The sequence below is a fragment of the Dermacentor albipictus genome, chromosome 4 (assembly GCF_038994185.2).
Source record: "Dermacentor albipictus isolate Rhodes 1998 colony chromosome 4, USDA_Dalb.pri_finalv2, whole genome shotgun sequence".
NCBI classification, from domain to species: Eukaryota; Metazoa; Arthropoda; class Arachnida; order Ixodida; family Ixodidae; genus Dermacentor; species Dermacentor albipictus.
The window spans coordinates 88,382,779-88,399,212 of record NC_091824.1 but is presented as its reverse complement, the minus strand read 5'-3'; the positions used below and the strand labels follow the sequence as shown (position 1 = coordinate 88,399,212).

Below are 16,434 nucleotides of genomic sequence, written 5' to 3'. Positions count from 1 at the left end.
ATAAGAAATCAGAGGTATACAGCCAAATGATAGCAGCCACCGCAATATCAAGATCAGCCTACCGATTACATTGCCTTCAAGAAGGGCTCATGCTACAAAACAGAGGAAAACCCGCGCAAGGAAACACATCGTACCCTGGAGTGAGGATTGGCCCACCCATGCCTTTTTACTCTGTCGGAAGGATTGGCCTGCTTTATTTTACTACAACGCCACCGACTATGGCTGGTGAACCCCCCATATAATGCAATCGTCCGCAGGTAAGAAGTGAGAACCATAAAATATAGATGCGTACGAGCGAAAAAAAAAAAAGGAAAGCATTTTTGAGATCAAACGCATTCGGGACGAGGAAAATGCTTCGAAAGCTGTTGGCTTCCACCCACTCGGCGTGCGAGTGAGGGGTGCAGAAACGCGTGGCTTCTCGCACAAAGCTGGGGGCCCACTGCGCACGGCGTGCCGTCAAAGTAGTCGGAGCCATTATCGAAATTACTCGCACGTTTTGCCAATTAAAAACCCGTTCCGAAAAGTGGGTGGCGCAGCTAAAAAGTGGGCGCCCGCATTTTGAACTAATTTGCCTCCCTCGCTCATCACTCCCCCTAACCCCTTCCTCCGAGCACTTCGCATTTCACCGCCGTTCGTGGAGGAGTATTGCGCGCCTCTAAGCTTCGGTGTGAACAGTGGCACGGCCTGCTTACTATACCACCAGCATTCCTTGGGTAGAACACCTGATTGCTGTCACTTGTAAACTCTGCTTCGTTCACTTTCATGAGTTCCACGAGTCGAGTTCGGAGCTTTTCTTTTGGTTTCCGTCATTTGCGAGAATTTATTCCCAGGTCAATTAACATGCCTTTTATATAAATCTACGCTATAACTTATAACGTTTTGGCATACCCTTAAGTGTGCAAGAAAGGCGCAATGTACAATTGAGCAATGCTTTCATATTAGAGAGCAAAAAAATACCCATGCGTGCATGCATGCATGCATGCGTGCGTGCGTGCGTGCGTGCGTGCGTGCGTGCGTGCGTGCGTGCGTGCGTGCGTGCGTGCGTGCGTGCGTGCGTGCGTGCGTGCGTGCGTGCGTATGCCTTGTGCCTACATATAGAAATAAACCGAGAACATAACGCCGACGCCATCACAATAAAACATTTATAGCATTCCCAATAATAAAGAACTGAATGGAAGAACTTCATGCACGTATCTACTGAAAATACTAATTTGCAATGGTACCTACAGAATTCCTTACATTTATTATTATGCCTAACACTGAGGATGCTAACGCTGGAGATTTATGCGTTTTCAGCTTATGGATTGGTTCCTGACAAGATATTTTTGGAGTATGTGAGAATGCCACCAAAAAAATTAAGAGATATGAAAGGCAAATTTCCGTCTCCAGACTTTTAATGGTATACATAGGATAACTTACACGCGCATAAACGTTTCCTTTTAAGGATCTCCAGTATGAAATCATATTTTTCTGGAATCACACATTGATGTACTTTAAATAGTTACTAGTGTTCTTTTAGCTAATTTATCTGCATATTTCCGTTGCTAATGTCCAAGGTTCTGAAAATACACGCGAGAAATTATCTTGGCTTGAAATCTGTCACAGATTATGCGACATTTTGCAACCCTAACTATAAGCTCACAATCGATAGAACACTTGTGCTTTGGGCACACCTGACAATCTTGCACCGTTTCAAAAGTCTTAGACACAATGTTGCTATGCCTGCAAACAAGAAGTGCTTACTACAGCCAGCTGCACGGGATCAAGACCTACGAAGTTGTAGAGCATGCAGGCCTGTAATTTGAGCACAAATAGCAAACTGAAGAACCAGAAGAACCTCCAGTGGCACTGGATTACTTATTCTCTGTTGTACTCTTGCGGAGCGCAGGAGTCCGAATGTTCAATCACCCTGATGGCGAAAAATATTACCTCCGTTTATTTGATCAAATATTCCGATGTCACTGCCAAAGACAAAGTGCAACGCGTTTGGAGAGGAGGTGGAGCGGACAACCAGTTGGAGATGAAGAATGAGGAAGAGAAAGGGAATAAATAATTTTTCCTAATGAAGCTGAGAAAAGTAAACAGATTGCAGCTGCAGGCCGGGAACTTTTTTCCAAACGACTTCACCATCCCACTTCGCTCACTAGTCCACGCGCCCTAAATAAGGGCTTTTTTGTGTTTTCCATGTTGAAAAATATATGAGCATACAGACTTTAAGTTCTCTGAAGGAGTATGCAGCAAGCCTGCACTTCAAGGAAGGTTTAATAAATTCCTCTTCTTCCACGAAATACAGCATCGCTACCCACACTGCCGAGACGGCTGAAGAACTGGCCATCGCCATGGCCACTCTATATCCCACCTGTCACACCATCGTGTGTGACTCTCGCTCAGCCGTCACTAAATTCAGCAAAGGCAGTATTTCTCCCCAAAAGAAAGAGAGAGAGAGAGAGAGAGAGAAAGGCAAAGGAAAGACAGGGAGGTTAACCAGAGATTATCTCCGGTTGGCTACCCTGTACTGGGGGAGGGGAAAGGGGATGCGATAGGTGAGAGGGAGAAGGATTTAAAAAAAAAGAAACTACACACACACGCACGTACACACAAACTGTTTCTGTGGGCACTGTCAGGCAGCCCGCAAAGGCGTTCCTACTGTGATGCAGTGCACCGTACAATCCTGAATCACACAGTGAAGTCACAATCTGTCAGAAAGTCCAGTGTCTTTTAAAAATTGGAGGACGCTTAAGCTTCGCCTTCAAGAGTGGGACGTGACAGCGTTCCCGTCGACCCGCCAAGGGGTATAAGACAATGCGCTACGGCACAGCGATCACTTACGATGCGCCCCGCATCGGACTTAGCGCCCACCTACCACGCGGTGAGCGTCGAGCAACGCACGGCAACGAAACGTGCGCCTGAGCGAACGGAACGAACCAAAGAACTCGGTGTCTCGGAGGGGAAACGATCTACGCCAGCCAAACGTCGTGATCGGCACGGGCAGAGAGATAGATAGTAATCTAAAGAAAGGAACGGCGCTTGATTCTGCAACCGGGAGCATGGCGAAGCGTCGTCAGGGGAGAGGGAGTCGGGACCGCGACGCGCCTGGCAGCGGTCCCAATGCGTGCGCGGCGCGCCTCCTGTCGGGGCAGCGCCGTACATTGAGAGGAGGGGTCTTCTGTGTTTGCCGCAAGATGGCTCTGCGTGTGCGGAAAGCGCAGAAGAAATGCAGCGGAAATGCACTTCGCAACTTGTGTAATTGCGACTTCTGTACGTTACATGTTCATAATTACCGATATACACCGCAGTATAACTTTCCACGGCTCGTTTCGAAGGCAACACCGCATTCACTAGAGGCGCGTTTGTACCGCTTGGAAGCATCGAACTCGTGGCTGAGTGGTAGCGTCTCCGTCTCACACTCCGGAGATCCTGGTTCGATTCCCACCGAGCCAATCTTGGAAGTTGCTTTTTATTTGTGAAGCGCCTGCCGTGATTTATCGCTCACGGTCAACGCCGCGGACGCCGACGCCGACACCCGACACCGACGCCGACGACACCGGCTTTTCTGCGACACGAGCTCCTTAACGCTATCGCGTTAATACCGCAGCAGCGCCTTCATAGCCGATCGCGCTGATGTTCGCGTAGGCCAGTGTCCAAGGATCTTGATTTCTGTCAGTGGGCGCTTGTCCAGTTTGTCTAGGGTGGCTGAGAGGACTGCTGTTTGCGGGTTGAAACGAGAGCACTCACAAAGACGGTGCGCAATTGTTTCATTGCACCCGCAGAAGTCGCAAAGTGGGTTGTTGGACATACCGATAAGAAAGGAGTACGCATTTGAAAATGCTACTCCAAGCCATAGACAAACTAAAAGGGTACAGTAGCGTCTTGGAAGCTCGGGCGGAATACGGAGTTGTCCAAGCTCTTTGCATAACTTGCCAGGCACCACACTCTAAAGACAGCATAATTTCCTTGACATGGAGCCCGGCCCATGTATGTATGTATGTATGTATGTATGTATGTATGTATGTATGTATGTATGTATGTATGTATGTATGTATGTATGTATGTATGTATGTATGTATGTATGTATGTATGTATGTATGTATGTATGTATGTATGTGTGTGTGTGTGTATGTATGTATGTATACACTGACACATGCGGTACGTGACATCGACTGTGGCAATAAATTGAATAGGAAGCTCCCAATGCAAAATAACTTCACGAAAGACTGCACACATATTTATTGAAGATACAAATTTTCGAATCTACGCACCGTCGTCATGACATATATTATTACGCTTGACAAAGGATCATAAGAATCTAGATAATTGCGACACCAGTCTGAGGATCGATTTTTGACACAGTATATCTTTCTGAGATATGTGAAGATGACACCAAAAGATTACGATATGCGATACGGAATTTTACAACGCCGCAAATTAAAAGTTAGAGGGAGAGGAATGGAAAATATATGCAAAGGCATAGAGGTTGACCGGAAGGAAAATCCGACTGGTACCCTGCACAGGGGAAGGTAGAGGTGGAACTTGAAGGATAAGAACAACATAGAGAGAGAGAAATACCGCAAATGTACACAATGACTGCTGTTAAGATCACATGATATCCGTTAACCGTCGTCAGTGGTAGAGTCAATCGTGCAGGTTCGTTGTCCCTAAGAACTGAAGCAATGTATTTGTAGCCGTCTGCTGCGAGAGCTTATGAGGTCAGTATACTAAAATAATCTGATTTAACGCTGGTCTGTTGTCGATACGAGCTATCGGAGTCACAAGCACTTGTGTCTGCACATTGTGTCGAGGACAGTCGCACAAGATGTGCTGAAGTGTCTCCTCGGGACCACAGCGATTACCGACACCGCTGTCCGTCATTCAGTAAGTAAGGAAGGCGAAATGTTTTGTAAAAGCAACTCCTAGCCCTAGGCGGCAAATGAGCGCATCATTGCGTCGGCGGAGTACAGTTGGAATCCAAAGGCAAGAAAAAGTGTCCAAGTGGCGCAGGGGATTGTTCTGGAGACTTCGTCTGGGCCAAATCGCATGATATCTTGGGGCTGCACGCGAATTATTCTAGCTGCAAATGTATCATTTCTGGTGGGCCATCTTGAGCAGCTGTACGAGCAGTGTAATGGGCCTGCTGGTTACCCAGAACGCCGCAGTGACTTAGAAGCCATTGAAACCTGACGTAATGCACTTTCTCGGCCAAGGCATGAACGCGTTCCCTGATCTGGAACTCCAGTGTGGAAAGGTAGATGATAACTGATATGAACCTAAGTACTTCCTTTTAAGGTGCTTCAGCATTGAATAAACCCATTTCCTCAATTACCACATGGCTGTACATTCAACAGATACTAGCAAGTTTTCAGCTGATGTGTACATATATGTAATTTACACATGACGGAGGTTTCACAATTACGCACGCGAAAATATCCATGACATATTTGTGTCACAGATTCGGCGACTTTTTCAGGTTTACCTCAACGTCTTAATATATAGAAGGCTGCTGCTTCAGACACACCTCACAAATTGGCACCTATGCAAAAGTATTAGGGAGTGCTGCTTTGCGTTAAAAAAGAATGATTGCCACATGCACCTAATTGAGAGCTAACTAGTAGTAAAATAACATTGCTGTTTGATTTTCATTAGCGAAAGAGCAAACCGCAAGAAACGTCAGTGACACTGCAATAATTATTCTCAGTCGCAGTATTGCATAACTTAGGAGTACGAATGTTCAATCAGCCTGATGGAGTCGAATTTGCTCTCTATCTATGTATTTAACAGTTCCAATCTCACTGCAAAAGGCAAATTGCAACTAGCACTTCGAAGGAGGTACAGGTAAGACACAATCAAGAGGGAGAATAAAGAAGACACGGGGAATTGCATATTTTCTCTAATGAAGCTGGTTAAAGGAAGGCACGTTGCAGATGTAGGTGGAGAACCATTGTCCAAAAAAAACTTAGCAGTCGCATTTAGTACACCATTCAGTACGCACGCAGTAACTGTATTTATTATGCACTGAAGTTTGAGACCATACATGGTAGCAATATTTAGACTCTTTTGTTAAAGAAAGCCAATAAATAAAAGAGGGTAAGATAGCCGCGTGCTAACAATATTGCAACAATATTGCACTTCAGTGTCTACAAAGAATGAACGAGCACGTATGTAGCTTAACTACTTAGCAGAAGGTGAGCATAGGCAATGCTGTAATTAGTTATTTAGGTGCTACAGTCACAAACTGCAAGAAACTACATTTGAGAAAAGCGCAGCCATTCACGAACGAGGAGGAGAAACCGCAGACCACGAGAACTCGAAAGCGTAGGATGACTCACTAAGGTGTCAATTAGCGCCGTTAACAAAACTTGTTTCACTTGACACTTTCCACTCCCGTAATGAAGATTACGTACGGCCTGAGGCCGTAAGGCGAAGCACTTTTTAACGAGATGCCTGGGTCGATTTTTTGCAGTCATTAACGAAACGTGGAACTGGCGACCACAGCCGCGTGACAGCGGGCGAAATCACGCCGAAGTCTCTGTGCTGCAGCTTTTTTTACGGTTTTGAACCTATACTGATGTGTGCGCTGAGTGCTTATTTATCTGCATACTTACGGGCAGGGCCAAACCTTTATGGTAGTGGAATTTCAGAGTACGAGAATACCACCGACTTCAAGTAGGGTACGTGTACTAGCTGTACGCGAGTAACAAACTGTTGTACTGTTTCAATGGCTGCCAGCTATAGAACTGGGCCTACACTCGACCTGATCGCGGAACTCGGATTCCATAAACTGTAGACCTTACTTGTGCCGGTATTTTCAGTAGAAAATAAATTCAGCTAATGTCTAACAAAATGGCACTGGACGAATACTTCTGTTACGTCGATCCGCCTTTAGTACGTTTAAAAAGTGCCTTTAAACGACTATGAGGCGCATGAAATCAGTAATTGCTCCAACAATATCTTCGAGTAAAATTTATCTTCCTTGCCATCCATGCGCTACGTGTATTCTTAGTCGCCGAAATATTGATAGTAAAATTCGCAAGCATTTCTTAGAAAGCATACCTAGTAGACCTGAAAGCACACCTAAAACAATTTTAGTAAATCAAGCGGATGCTTGCAGGTGCTCAAAACCGCGATTTGCCACCATCAAACATTAAAACAGGCTCGTACAAGAAATGCCGCCAGTGATTGCTGCAACCGTTTCAGTTTTGTAATTTGGCAAATCATTGGCCAGTGTTGTGTGCTCTATCTGGGGTAGCGCACTGGCAAAAACTCCCACTTCAGGCTAATCTTGCACGTATACAAAACTACTCAGGAAAGCTTACGGGAGAATGTCGCCACGGTAGCTTGATTGGTAAGTGTACGCGTAATGCGGAAGATGTGCGTTCTGCTCCCACCGGCACTAAGCTGTCCTTTCGTCCAGTTACATTTCCCTTTTTTTCGTAGACGCTACAGGTCAGTCAAACAATAACAGGTAATTTGCCTTACGCTTTCACTGGCATTACTGCGATTTTTGTTGTTTGAACCCGTGGTTAGATAATAATACAATTAAGCTCCTCGGGCTCCCTCATTCTTCTGGATTATTCAGCAATAAATTTAGCCGGGAATCTAATGCCTCGGCATCTGAAAGGCATGAATACGAGGAGGACAAGAGTAGTGTCGAAGAATCAATCAAGCTCATGACTGCATCAAGACTCTGCTTGTGATGCTTCGGTGAAGCAAGTTGCATACTCCGTCACCGTGAAGTGTAGTGTAAGTGTTCGATGCTCTTAATCCAGTGCATGCATGTCCCGAGTAAGCCACATGGCTCCCTTGCAGCTACCTATTCGTGAAACAACCACTGGCTCTTGGGCCATTCCAGGTGTCTTCAACGCGCATCACCTCACCATCTATGGGACTATAGGACTGTGGTGTCCCTGCGCTTCGCTGCACACACAGTGATCACTTCCTTCCTCTTTTCCTCTTTCTACTCCCCCTTTCCCTTACTCACAGTGTCGGGTAGAAAACCAGATTGTATGGTGATATTTAGTATAGGTATATTTGGTATTGTGACAGCTTTGTTTGGATCAGGAATTGTAGCGCTGTCGGCGTGTTTACACAGTGCTAGCATCATGCCGTTTCCCAGATTTTATTGATGTGACCTAGGATGACTCTCTTTGCCTCCGTTGGCTATATTGCGAAGTTCTTTGTTATTTATCTCTTTCTGGAGCAGTATTTCTTGTTTCCTAAGGGCTGCTTCAAGCTCAGCTCTGGCATATGGCAGTCGAGCGCCGGGTTCGTTAGCCTGCTGTAGTTGTGTTGAATGGCAACTTGCATCGACGATGATAGTTGCGGCCCTATCAATATTTCTTTGATAGCGTTTAGGACGTGTTCCTTCGCCCCTGAAAACTTATGAATAGGTCGCTCAATGTGTCGGCCAATCACGGTCTTAGATTCCTTTCTGTAGATGATTGATCGTAGAATGTTCCACGTCTTTAGGGTGCTAAGCGTCCCTTGTAGGCTGTCGCACATCTGATTCCAATTTTGCTTGTCGAGGTTATCCACGTACTCGGCCGCTTGCTTGCATAACGGGGCTACACGCTTCTAGAGCTTCCTATTTTTTTATTTCCACCACCTTCGGGTAAGGCTTCTTCGCGATTTCCAAAGGTGTAAGAGATGCGGGTCAACATCAGGAGATTTAGAGGTGAGTTGAACTTCCTTATTATGCTTGTTGACACTCTGAACGTTTTCCAGCATTGGCTCTTCTCGATCTTCATCGATATTCGTCGGGTAGTCGTCCATACGAAATGCGTCCCAGCCCGTTTTCTTGGCCCTTTCCAATTTTATGGGTTGCATTGGTGATTGATCTCTATCTGGATGATGTAATGATCAATACGAAGTGTATCTTTGAGCCCCTTCCACTCGACTCGTGAGATTCCCCCCCGAAAAAGGTTAGATCCAGGTTGGTGTCTCGGGAAACACTGTTGCCAACTCGAGTGGACTAGAATGGGTCTTTCCATAGACTGAGGCACTGTGGTTGTCCCGTATACTGGGCGTTGTCTCCTTTCTTTGCGGACCTATAATGTGCCCATGCCACGTGAGGCACGTGAGAGTCACCAACAATCAGTACCTTGTGCCGCTTGGTTGTTTTCTTTTTAGTTCTCTCAGAAGTTTCTTAATGTCAGCACGGTTGTGGTTTGGTGGGCTGTAAATGCTCAATACGAAGAGGCTGTGCAGGGTCTTCTTATCTGGCAGCATCTCCAGAAAGGTGTATTCGATTCTGAGTTCGTTCTTGCGTTATTACGTAGTGAGGTGCTTCTTCGTGAGGATCGCAGTCTGATTCTTCCCATCAGCAATGTGAATGTTGTAGCCCTGCAGGCTGAGTGAGGCAGTTTGGGTTTCTTGGAGATCAATTACATCTGGCTTTTCAGTGTTGTTAAATTGTAGTAAATTTTCTTTTTTACACTCGATCGTTCTACAATTCTACTGCCAGATTTTAAGGCGGTGGAGGATCTTGGCGTTAGCATTACCCATCATCGCCAAGGCGCTCTCCCACGCGCTCCTCTCTTACAGTGGAGGTCTTGGGCTTCCTTTGAGTTTCGCTTTTTTTGCGCTCCTCAAAAAGAGTCAGCCGCTTCTCTGTATCTGCATTGGATACCAGGATGCAAATAATAATGCGCCGTGCTCCTCGGTGATCTTGTGCAATTGTTGCACTTGACAGCTGCATTTGTGTGAACATCTGTAACACCGCATGTTGGTATTTCGCGTCTTGCCTGATCTCCGATTAGGATTCTCCTTGGTTTTGATGATGTCTCGCTTGATTTCTTGCCTGATTTCTTCCTTAGGCTGCACGTCCGAAACTGTTCAGGTGTGAACATCACCTCGTTCTGTTGTTCTGCGGCCCGGTTTTTCTGATACCTGTGGGCTGGAATTGAACACCGAGCTGCTTCGAAGTATGCTTGGAGGGAGTGAAGCTCCGGGTGACCATGGATTTTTTGTAGCTATTCGAAGTATGGCTTCTCGAACGGCGAACGGGAGACAGTACCGGTTTAACTCGCCGTTTGTCGTCCCTGCTTGCTATTTCGTCCAGTTAACCGCAGAGCTTGCACACTGGTTTGCACACGTGTTGTCCTTCTGAGTTCTTAACGTCACATTTGCTGCATAACGATTGTTTAGGTGTGCGGCAAACATCCTGCCTGTGACCGATTTCGCCACTCTCTCTCCAGTATCGGCCAGACTTCCGTTAAGAGCGGCACCTGGTCATTGCTCCCATTACTTTAACGTTTAATGGTACGTGAGGGCCTCTCAAGTTTATTACATCTGCCCATCAACTTCCCCAGTGTTCTTGCACAAATTATCTCGTATCCTGGTGCACGAATAGCCTCCATGATGTCTGCAATCGTGATCTTGTCAGAGATTCCAACTTCTGCACCAAAGAAGGTTCACGTAACGGTTTAAAGTGGGCCAAGCAGATAATAATGCTGGTCTCCACGTGTATTTGTTTCACTGTAGTCAATTTTTTCAATGGTTGCTTGTCCGCCGTGCTTGCGAGAAGTAGATCCTTCTTTCATTGTACTTGCATTGTGACTTTCGTTACGTCATCTAGTAGCGGCATGTTACTTGCATGTGCCAAAGCAAACGCTGCATCCAAGTCCTTTCATTTGGAAACGCTTAGTCCAACCCACTTTCGATAAATGGAAACATGTTTTTAGCAGCGCAAGAAGTAAAGGACATGCCACATACACATGCCACATACGAAGAAACACCATTAAATGAATGGTTATGTTAAGACGCTTCCTTGTATTTGCATTTGTGCCGTCAAACGGTTTCTTTCTTTTCAACAGGATACTTCAACATGGCTATCGCGGCATTGCCACTCGTTTGTTAACCCTGGCCGCTATAAATTTTGGGTAATATTGAACTACGACGCTTGCTGCATTGTGCGATCTTCCAGATTCGTAACGGCAGGTTAGTATTTTGTCTAAAACCAAACGTTATCTCAAATACGTTTTATAGAAAATGTAATTCATTCCGGACATGAATAACGGGGGCAATTAGTTACAGACCTCGTATCTGCAAGTTAAGATTAATTTCTGTAATCGCTAGCCTACACAGGCACGTGAACCCACGAGGTGTCCATACAGACGAATCTACCTTGTTTATTTTATAGAAATGAGCATTCTTAGGATGGTTAACACACTTTACGGTACGTTTGTTTCTACTGACCATTTTTTCCGCCAACCATGTTCTAAGGCTGTAATGGGTAGAGCATCAGACTGCTGTGAGGAGGTAATCGGGTTCGAAACCAATGGTTGGGTCAACTTAGCTCACTAAGCATGTGACACTGGGCGTATGCAACTGTTCGATAGACCTCTTTCTCGCCAACTTGGGTCAGTGGGTGCATGCCACATATTATTCAGGGAAAAAAGAGTAATTTACCATCTCTCCGGTAATGGGCGGAATCAAACACAAGTCCTATGTATTCAGGAAATTTTGTCTCAATATATTTCCGACATGATCCACGCGAGGGCTTCACGGCACAGCCGCTAGGTGGCTCAGCGTCTGCAGAGGGACGCGTGATAGGATCTCGGCTTCATAAACGCCTCATGAGTACAGTTTTTCCCGCTCAATTTAATCCAAGCGCCAGTCAATTTAATCCGAGCGCCAGTCAATTTAATCTAAGTGCCAATCAATTTAATCCAAGTGACAGTGATTTTAATCCGAGCGCCACTCAATTTAATCCAAACGCCACTCAATTTAATCCGAACGCCAGCCGAAATAATCCAAACGCCAGTGAATTTAATCCAGACACAACGGAATTCAAAAAACTTTGGATTTGAAGACTTCTGAAAATTTGTGGACATTTTATGAGGTAGGTAGTGACTACAGTGACGGGGCCCGGCACTTTAACATCTGCACTACAGTGACGGGGCCCGGTACTTTAACATCCACACTATGGTGACGGGGCCCGTCGCTTTAACAACAACAATACACCGACGGGGCCGTCACTATAAAGCTGTCGGTATTGGGGGCGAGGACCATAGAGTTTCCTACAAAATTACTAGAGTGAACTCTGGCGCTGCAGTCGTTGTCCTACCATCGGAATGATGGGAAGTACATGGATTTGTCTAATCTTCGTGCTTGTGGATTCAAACGTTCTTGTGGCTTTGTATATTACGCTATATAAACCTTATTGTCGTATATTTCGGCGCAATTTATATTCTTCGAAGTGCAGAAGACGCAGGGAACGCGTACAATTGCTATTAATTTCAACGGTTGAGCTTGTCCAGGTGGCCAAATCGAAACGCGCCAAGCGTCTCAAGGCACTGGCATGCCCGCGATAAATTCATAAGGGAGTTTCATTCGCTTCTAAGTTCTGGCGGTGTCATTATCGTTTATTGTTACACTGCTTGAAGGCTAATCGCATTGACGTCAACATGCGTCGCGGGATGGGTTCTGCGGAAGCTGTTTTTCTTTTTTTTTCTTTGCATTTCTGTCCCCTAATGTACTTTCTTGTCCTTTTCCCACTAATTACATCAACTCAAAACAGTGGTTTCGCTTAGCTCCTTATTTTATTTCTTGTAATCTCAACCTTTCATTCTTGCAAATTATTATTTGAAGTAGAGCGTGCAGCAAAAGCAAGCGCTTTGCTTTTCTATCAACGTGTTAGGAGCCGTCAAAAGCCCCCCCCCCCTCCCCCCCCCAGATTAGGCTAACCTTCAATAGTTTGAATGTAAAGCTCTTTCTCAAACGATGACATTTCAAAATAACGATGTATGCAAACTGTGAAACAGAGGACACCCTTTATAGTCAGCCACGTGGCTTTATTTATAAGCACGCTGCCGCTATTTGAGTGTCCGCATTGCTGGCACTAGCGGAAATTCTACTCATTAGTGGTGATTCCAATGGAGTAAAAATTACACACGCAAAGATGCGACGGTGATAGGGCCAGCAGTTGAGCTAATAGCATTTGTGGATTACGAAAAAGCTTTCCTTCACTCCGAAGAACACGCACACTCTGTTCCTCCCCCAAGAAAGTATAGAAATGTATTGTATTGAATTTAGGTTTTGCTTTTCTACTATGCTGCTATCTCAAAGCTTCCCGGGAAATTAATCAACACATCTGATTCTTTCATTCGGTCCCGAGAAGCTTTTGCGTCGGAACAGCTCTGCATGTCGGCGTCCGCTTCCTAATTACACTTCCTGCAGACTTCCGGCAATTTGACCATGTAGTACAACAGAACCACGTTAGCTCAAGAATAAATTACATGTACAAAGACGCTACGATCATATAATATACACGGACGTTGGAGCCTAACTGTGCGTTTCGCAAAGTCATCTCCCATCCCATAAAAAATAACGGAGAAAAGTTGTTCGCTTCCTCGTTTGTTTAATGTTCGATATTCATGCGTTGTTTTAGACCTCACAGAACGGCTGATAGACGACTGAGACGTTTGCATTTTATTTGCGGCGTTTCTCAACCAGAGTTAAAGCATCAAAATTTGTAGAATATCGGATGAAAATTTCGTCACTCGGTTTATTCATCGCGTCTTTCAGCGATGTTTCTGGCAGCAAGCTAACACTAGTTTTCCTCTCAAAAAAAAAAAAAAATTCAGGAACCACAAATAAGATATACCTAAAATATCATAGTCTATACCTATTATAAAAATTGGACAGTTGGTTTTTCGTGTAGCACTCATGTGAAACCTGCAATATTTGAAATCACTTGCCAGATTTATAAATAATAAAGGTTCAGGTACCTTTTCTCATGGTCTTCAAGAAAACATACCCAATAAGCAGATACTTGTGACAATGTGCGCAGACATAGGGACGCCTGATTTATTATGACATGTCGAGTTTACCAAAGAACACGCCAAGACTGGTCTAAGTACAACAGTAGGCCAGAAAGAGTGTTCACTCTGTGATGGTCACATAATCATAGTGCCTGTGGTCGAGTCTAGCCTGCTAGCAGTGATGGGACAACATTTTCGAATAATGTTCACGCAATTTTTTTTTGCTGAAAATAGGGAGAAAATTCGATGCCCACACGTACCTATCGACGTCTCAATCTTCTTTCTCTTCTGCTACCTGTCGCCGACTTCACTGGTGTTTCTGTGTTTTTATTATGCGCCATCAGCACGGAAATCGAAAACGTTTTACTTTTCAAGAGAGGCCAACGCAAGCTTCGGCCAATTTTCGCTACCCCGCACCGTGCCTGCGCCGTCTGAGTGCGTCGCCGTTAACAGCCGAGACAAATGGTTCGCATGAAGTGTATCTGTTTCATTACCTACTCCTTCTCACCTTCTATTGCCCAACCTATTTTAGGAGGCCTTGGCGGCATCCTTGTAGCACTGAACACATCAGCGGTCTCGCGTTTGATGTGTTGTTTCTGCACGGACCATTACCATCCACTCGACAGGGAAAGCACAGCCTTCACACAGGAAGTGGTGGCGGCTTGCTGATCGTGAAAGGAAATGGCGACAACGAAGTACGTAGCACTGCTCCAGCTTGTGCTTTATTTCTTCTTTTTTTAGTCTTCGGAATCTCTTGTTCTATTCGGAATTAGTTCTTTTATCTATCTGCCACCAATCACGGTTGTCCTCAGATGCAATATCTGATAAACGATCCCGAGCTAGCGTCCCTTTATTTCCTTTTCTCTGCGTGCTGCTATCCGTGGCACGCAATCGAACACTCCCGTAATGATCCTCAAAGCCTTGGCTCCCAATTAGAGGCAGGAACAAGGCAGCCTTATTTCTTTTCTTTGTGCTGTCGACGGTGTCGCTCCTTTGCCCAGCGCGGCTTTCCGAGAGGATCGATGAAAATTCCGGCGTCTGCGCCGCCTTCGCAGGCAATGCTTTGTCGGTATTCCGAAATGCGCCGCCACAACTTTCATTCCGCGTTTGCGCATTTCATTTGCCAAACCAGCTTGCCGCTTTGACGTTCTCTTTTGCAGTTTATTTGTTTGGGGTTCAGTATTGTTTAGGGGCTCAGGAACAAATACTTTTTGTTATTTATTTGGTTATTTTTTCCATTGATTGATTATAATATACTAACTGCGTCGCCATGACATAACGGTCCCTTCAGATAACTAGACAAGATGCATTATGGTCATGCATATTCGCAGATTTTTGCGTGCAGCTCACGTAAGCCGCACGTCAAGAAAATTAACGTTAAAAAACTCGTTGGGTTTTACGTGCCAAGACCACGATTTGATTATGAGGCACGCCGTAGTGGGTGGCTCAGGAATAGTTTGGACCACACGGGCTGCTTTACCGTGCACCTAAATCTAAGTATACGGGTATTTTCGCATTTCGCCCCTATCGAAATACGGTCGCCGTGGCCGGGATTGGAGCCCGTGACCTCCTACTTAGCAGTAATTGACGTTAATCAATAACACGTTCTCGAAGGGCGCACGCTTCCACGTCCACTCTCCCTCAACATTCACACACTCGCACGCATGCACAAGCATGCAGAACAGGGAAAATTGCACCTGTGAAAATGCACGCTTTTATGGAGTCAGTTTCGCGCGACAAGCCTTTATATTAGGCATTTATCTAATTAGCCTGTAAAAATCAATTACTGATAGGGCAGAACTGCTGCTGTATGAATAATTGCTGCTATGCTGCTTTAGGAAGTAAAGTACAGTAGTATGTACAGGCGGCAGCAAGGATGTTCCACATCCGCCGCCAAGGTTTTCGAGTGGCGGCGCTGGCTAACACTCCCAGGGTTCCACTAGGAAACATACATGACCAAGAAATTTGATGGGGAAACGGCGCCGCTGTAGCTCAATTGGTAGAGCATCGCACGCGTAATGCGGAGGTTGTGGGATCGTTCCCCACCTGCGGCAAGCTGTTATTTCATGCACTTTTATTTCCACTAATTTATCGTTTCTTTATTTCATTTATTAAGCAGAAGTAATTTACCCTATGTGTTCCTTGGTGTCAGTGTTTGTCCGCTTTTTATCATATGACTAATAAAAATCGGGCCTCTAGGTTAACCCCCTTTCTTTTAGTGAGTCACTTTGGTGAGCCGTACACAGATATACAACTAGGTTATATTTGGGAGACTAATTGGCGATGAAGGCGTACTGCATAATGTCACCAATGTTGTGGTGCTCTAAAACGTTAGCACGGGCAAAATGATAGGGAACCCACATAAAACTAAGGTTAATGTACAGGCGAAATCTATTGATAAGCTACCTGTCAAGTAGTGTCTATGCATATGAAAAAAAAGCTTTGTTATATTACCCTGTCAGCAGAATTATAGAGCTGTTGCGGCGCGTAGGGCTAGGACCATTCTTGAAACTTTATCACGAAGTACAGTTTCATCTCGTATGCGGCTGCACACGTGCCTTCATGGCTACGCTGCTAAAAAGAACGACTTGGAGTTAAGTTTCTGGGTCATATGAATCCCTCATCTTCACAGTGTATGTATGTGTACAGCTGCTGCGCATTGTTGCACAACACACGA

The 16,434-nt window shown here is 45.3% G+C and overlaps 1 protein-coding gene, 1 long non-coding RNA gene and 1 other non-coding gene across 4 annotated transcripts in view; 2 read left to right on the top strand and 1 right to left on the bottom strand.

Moving 5' to 3' along the window:
* Positions 1 to 16,434, bottom strand: part of LOC135901186 (uncharacterized) — a 790,538-nt gene that overhangs the window by 321,046 nt on the left and 453,058 nt on the right. The gene's annotated exons all lie outside the window — the stretch shown is intronic.
* Positions 1 to 16,434, top strand: part of LOC135901187 (uncharacterized) — a 166,132-nt gene that overhangs the window by 31,786 nt on the left and 117,912 nt on the right. The window lies entirely within an intron of this gene.
* On the top strand, positions 15,739 to 15,811 carry TRNAT-CGU (transfer RNA threonine (anticodon CGU)). Its single transcript has one exon. It is a non-coding gene; the product is annotated as a tRNA-Thr (tRNA).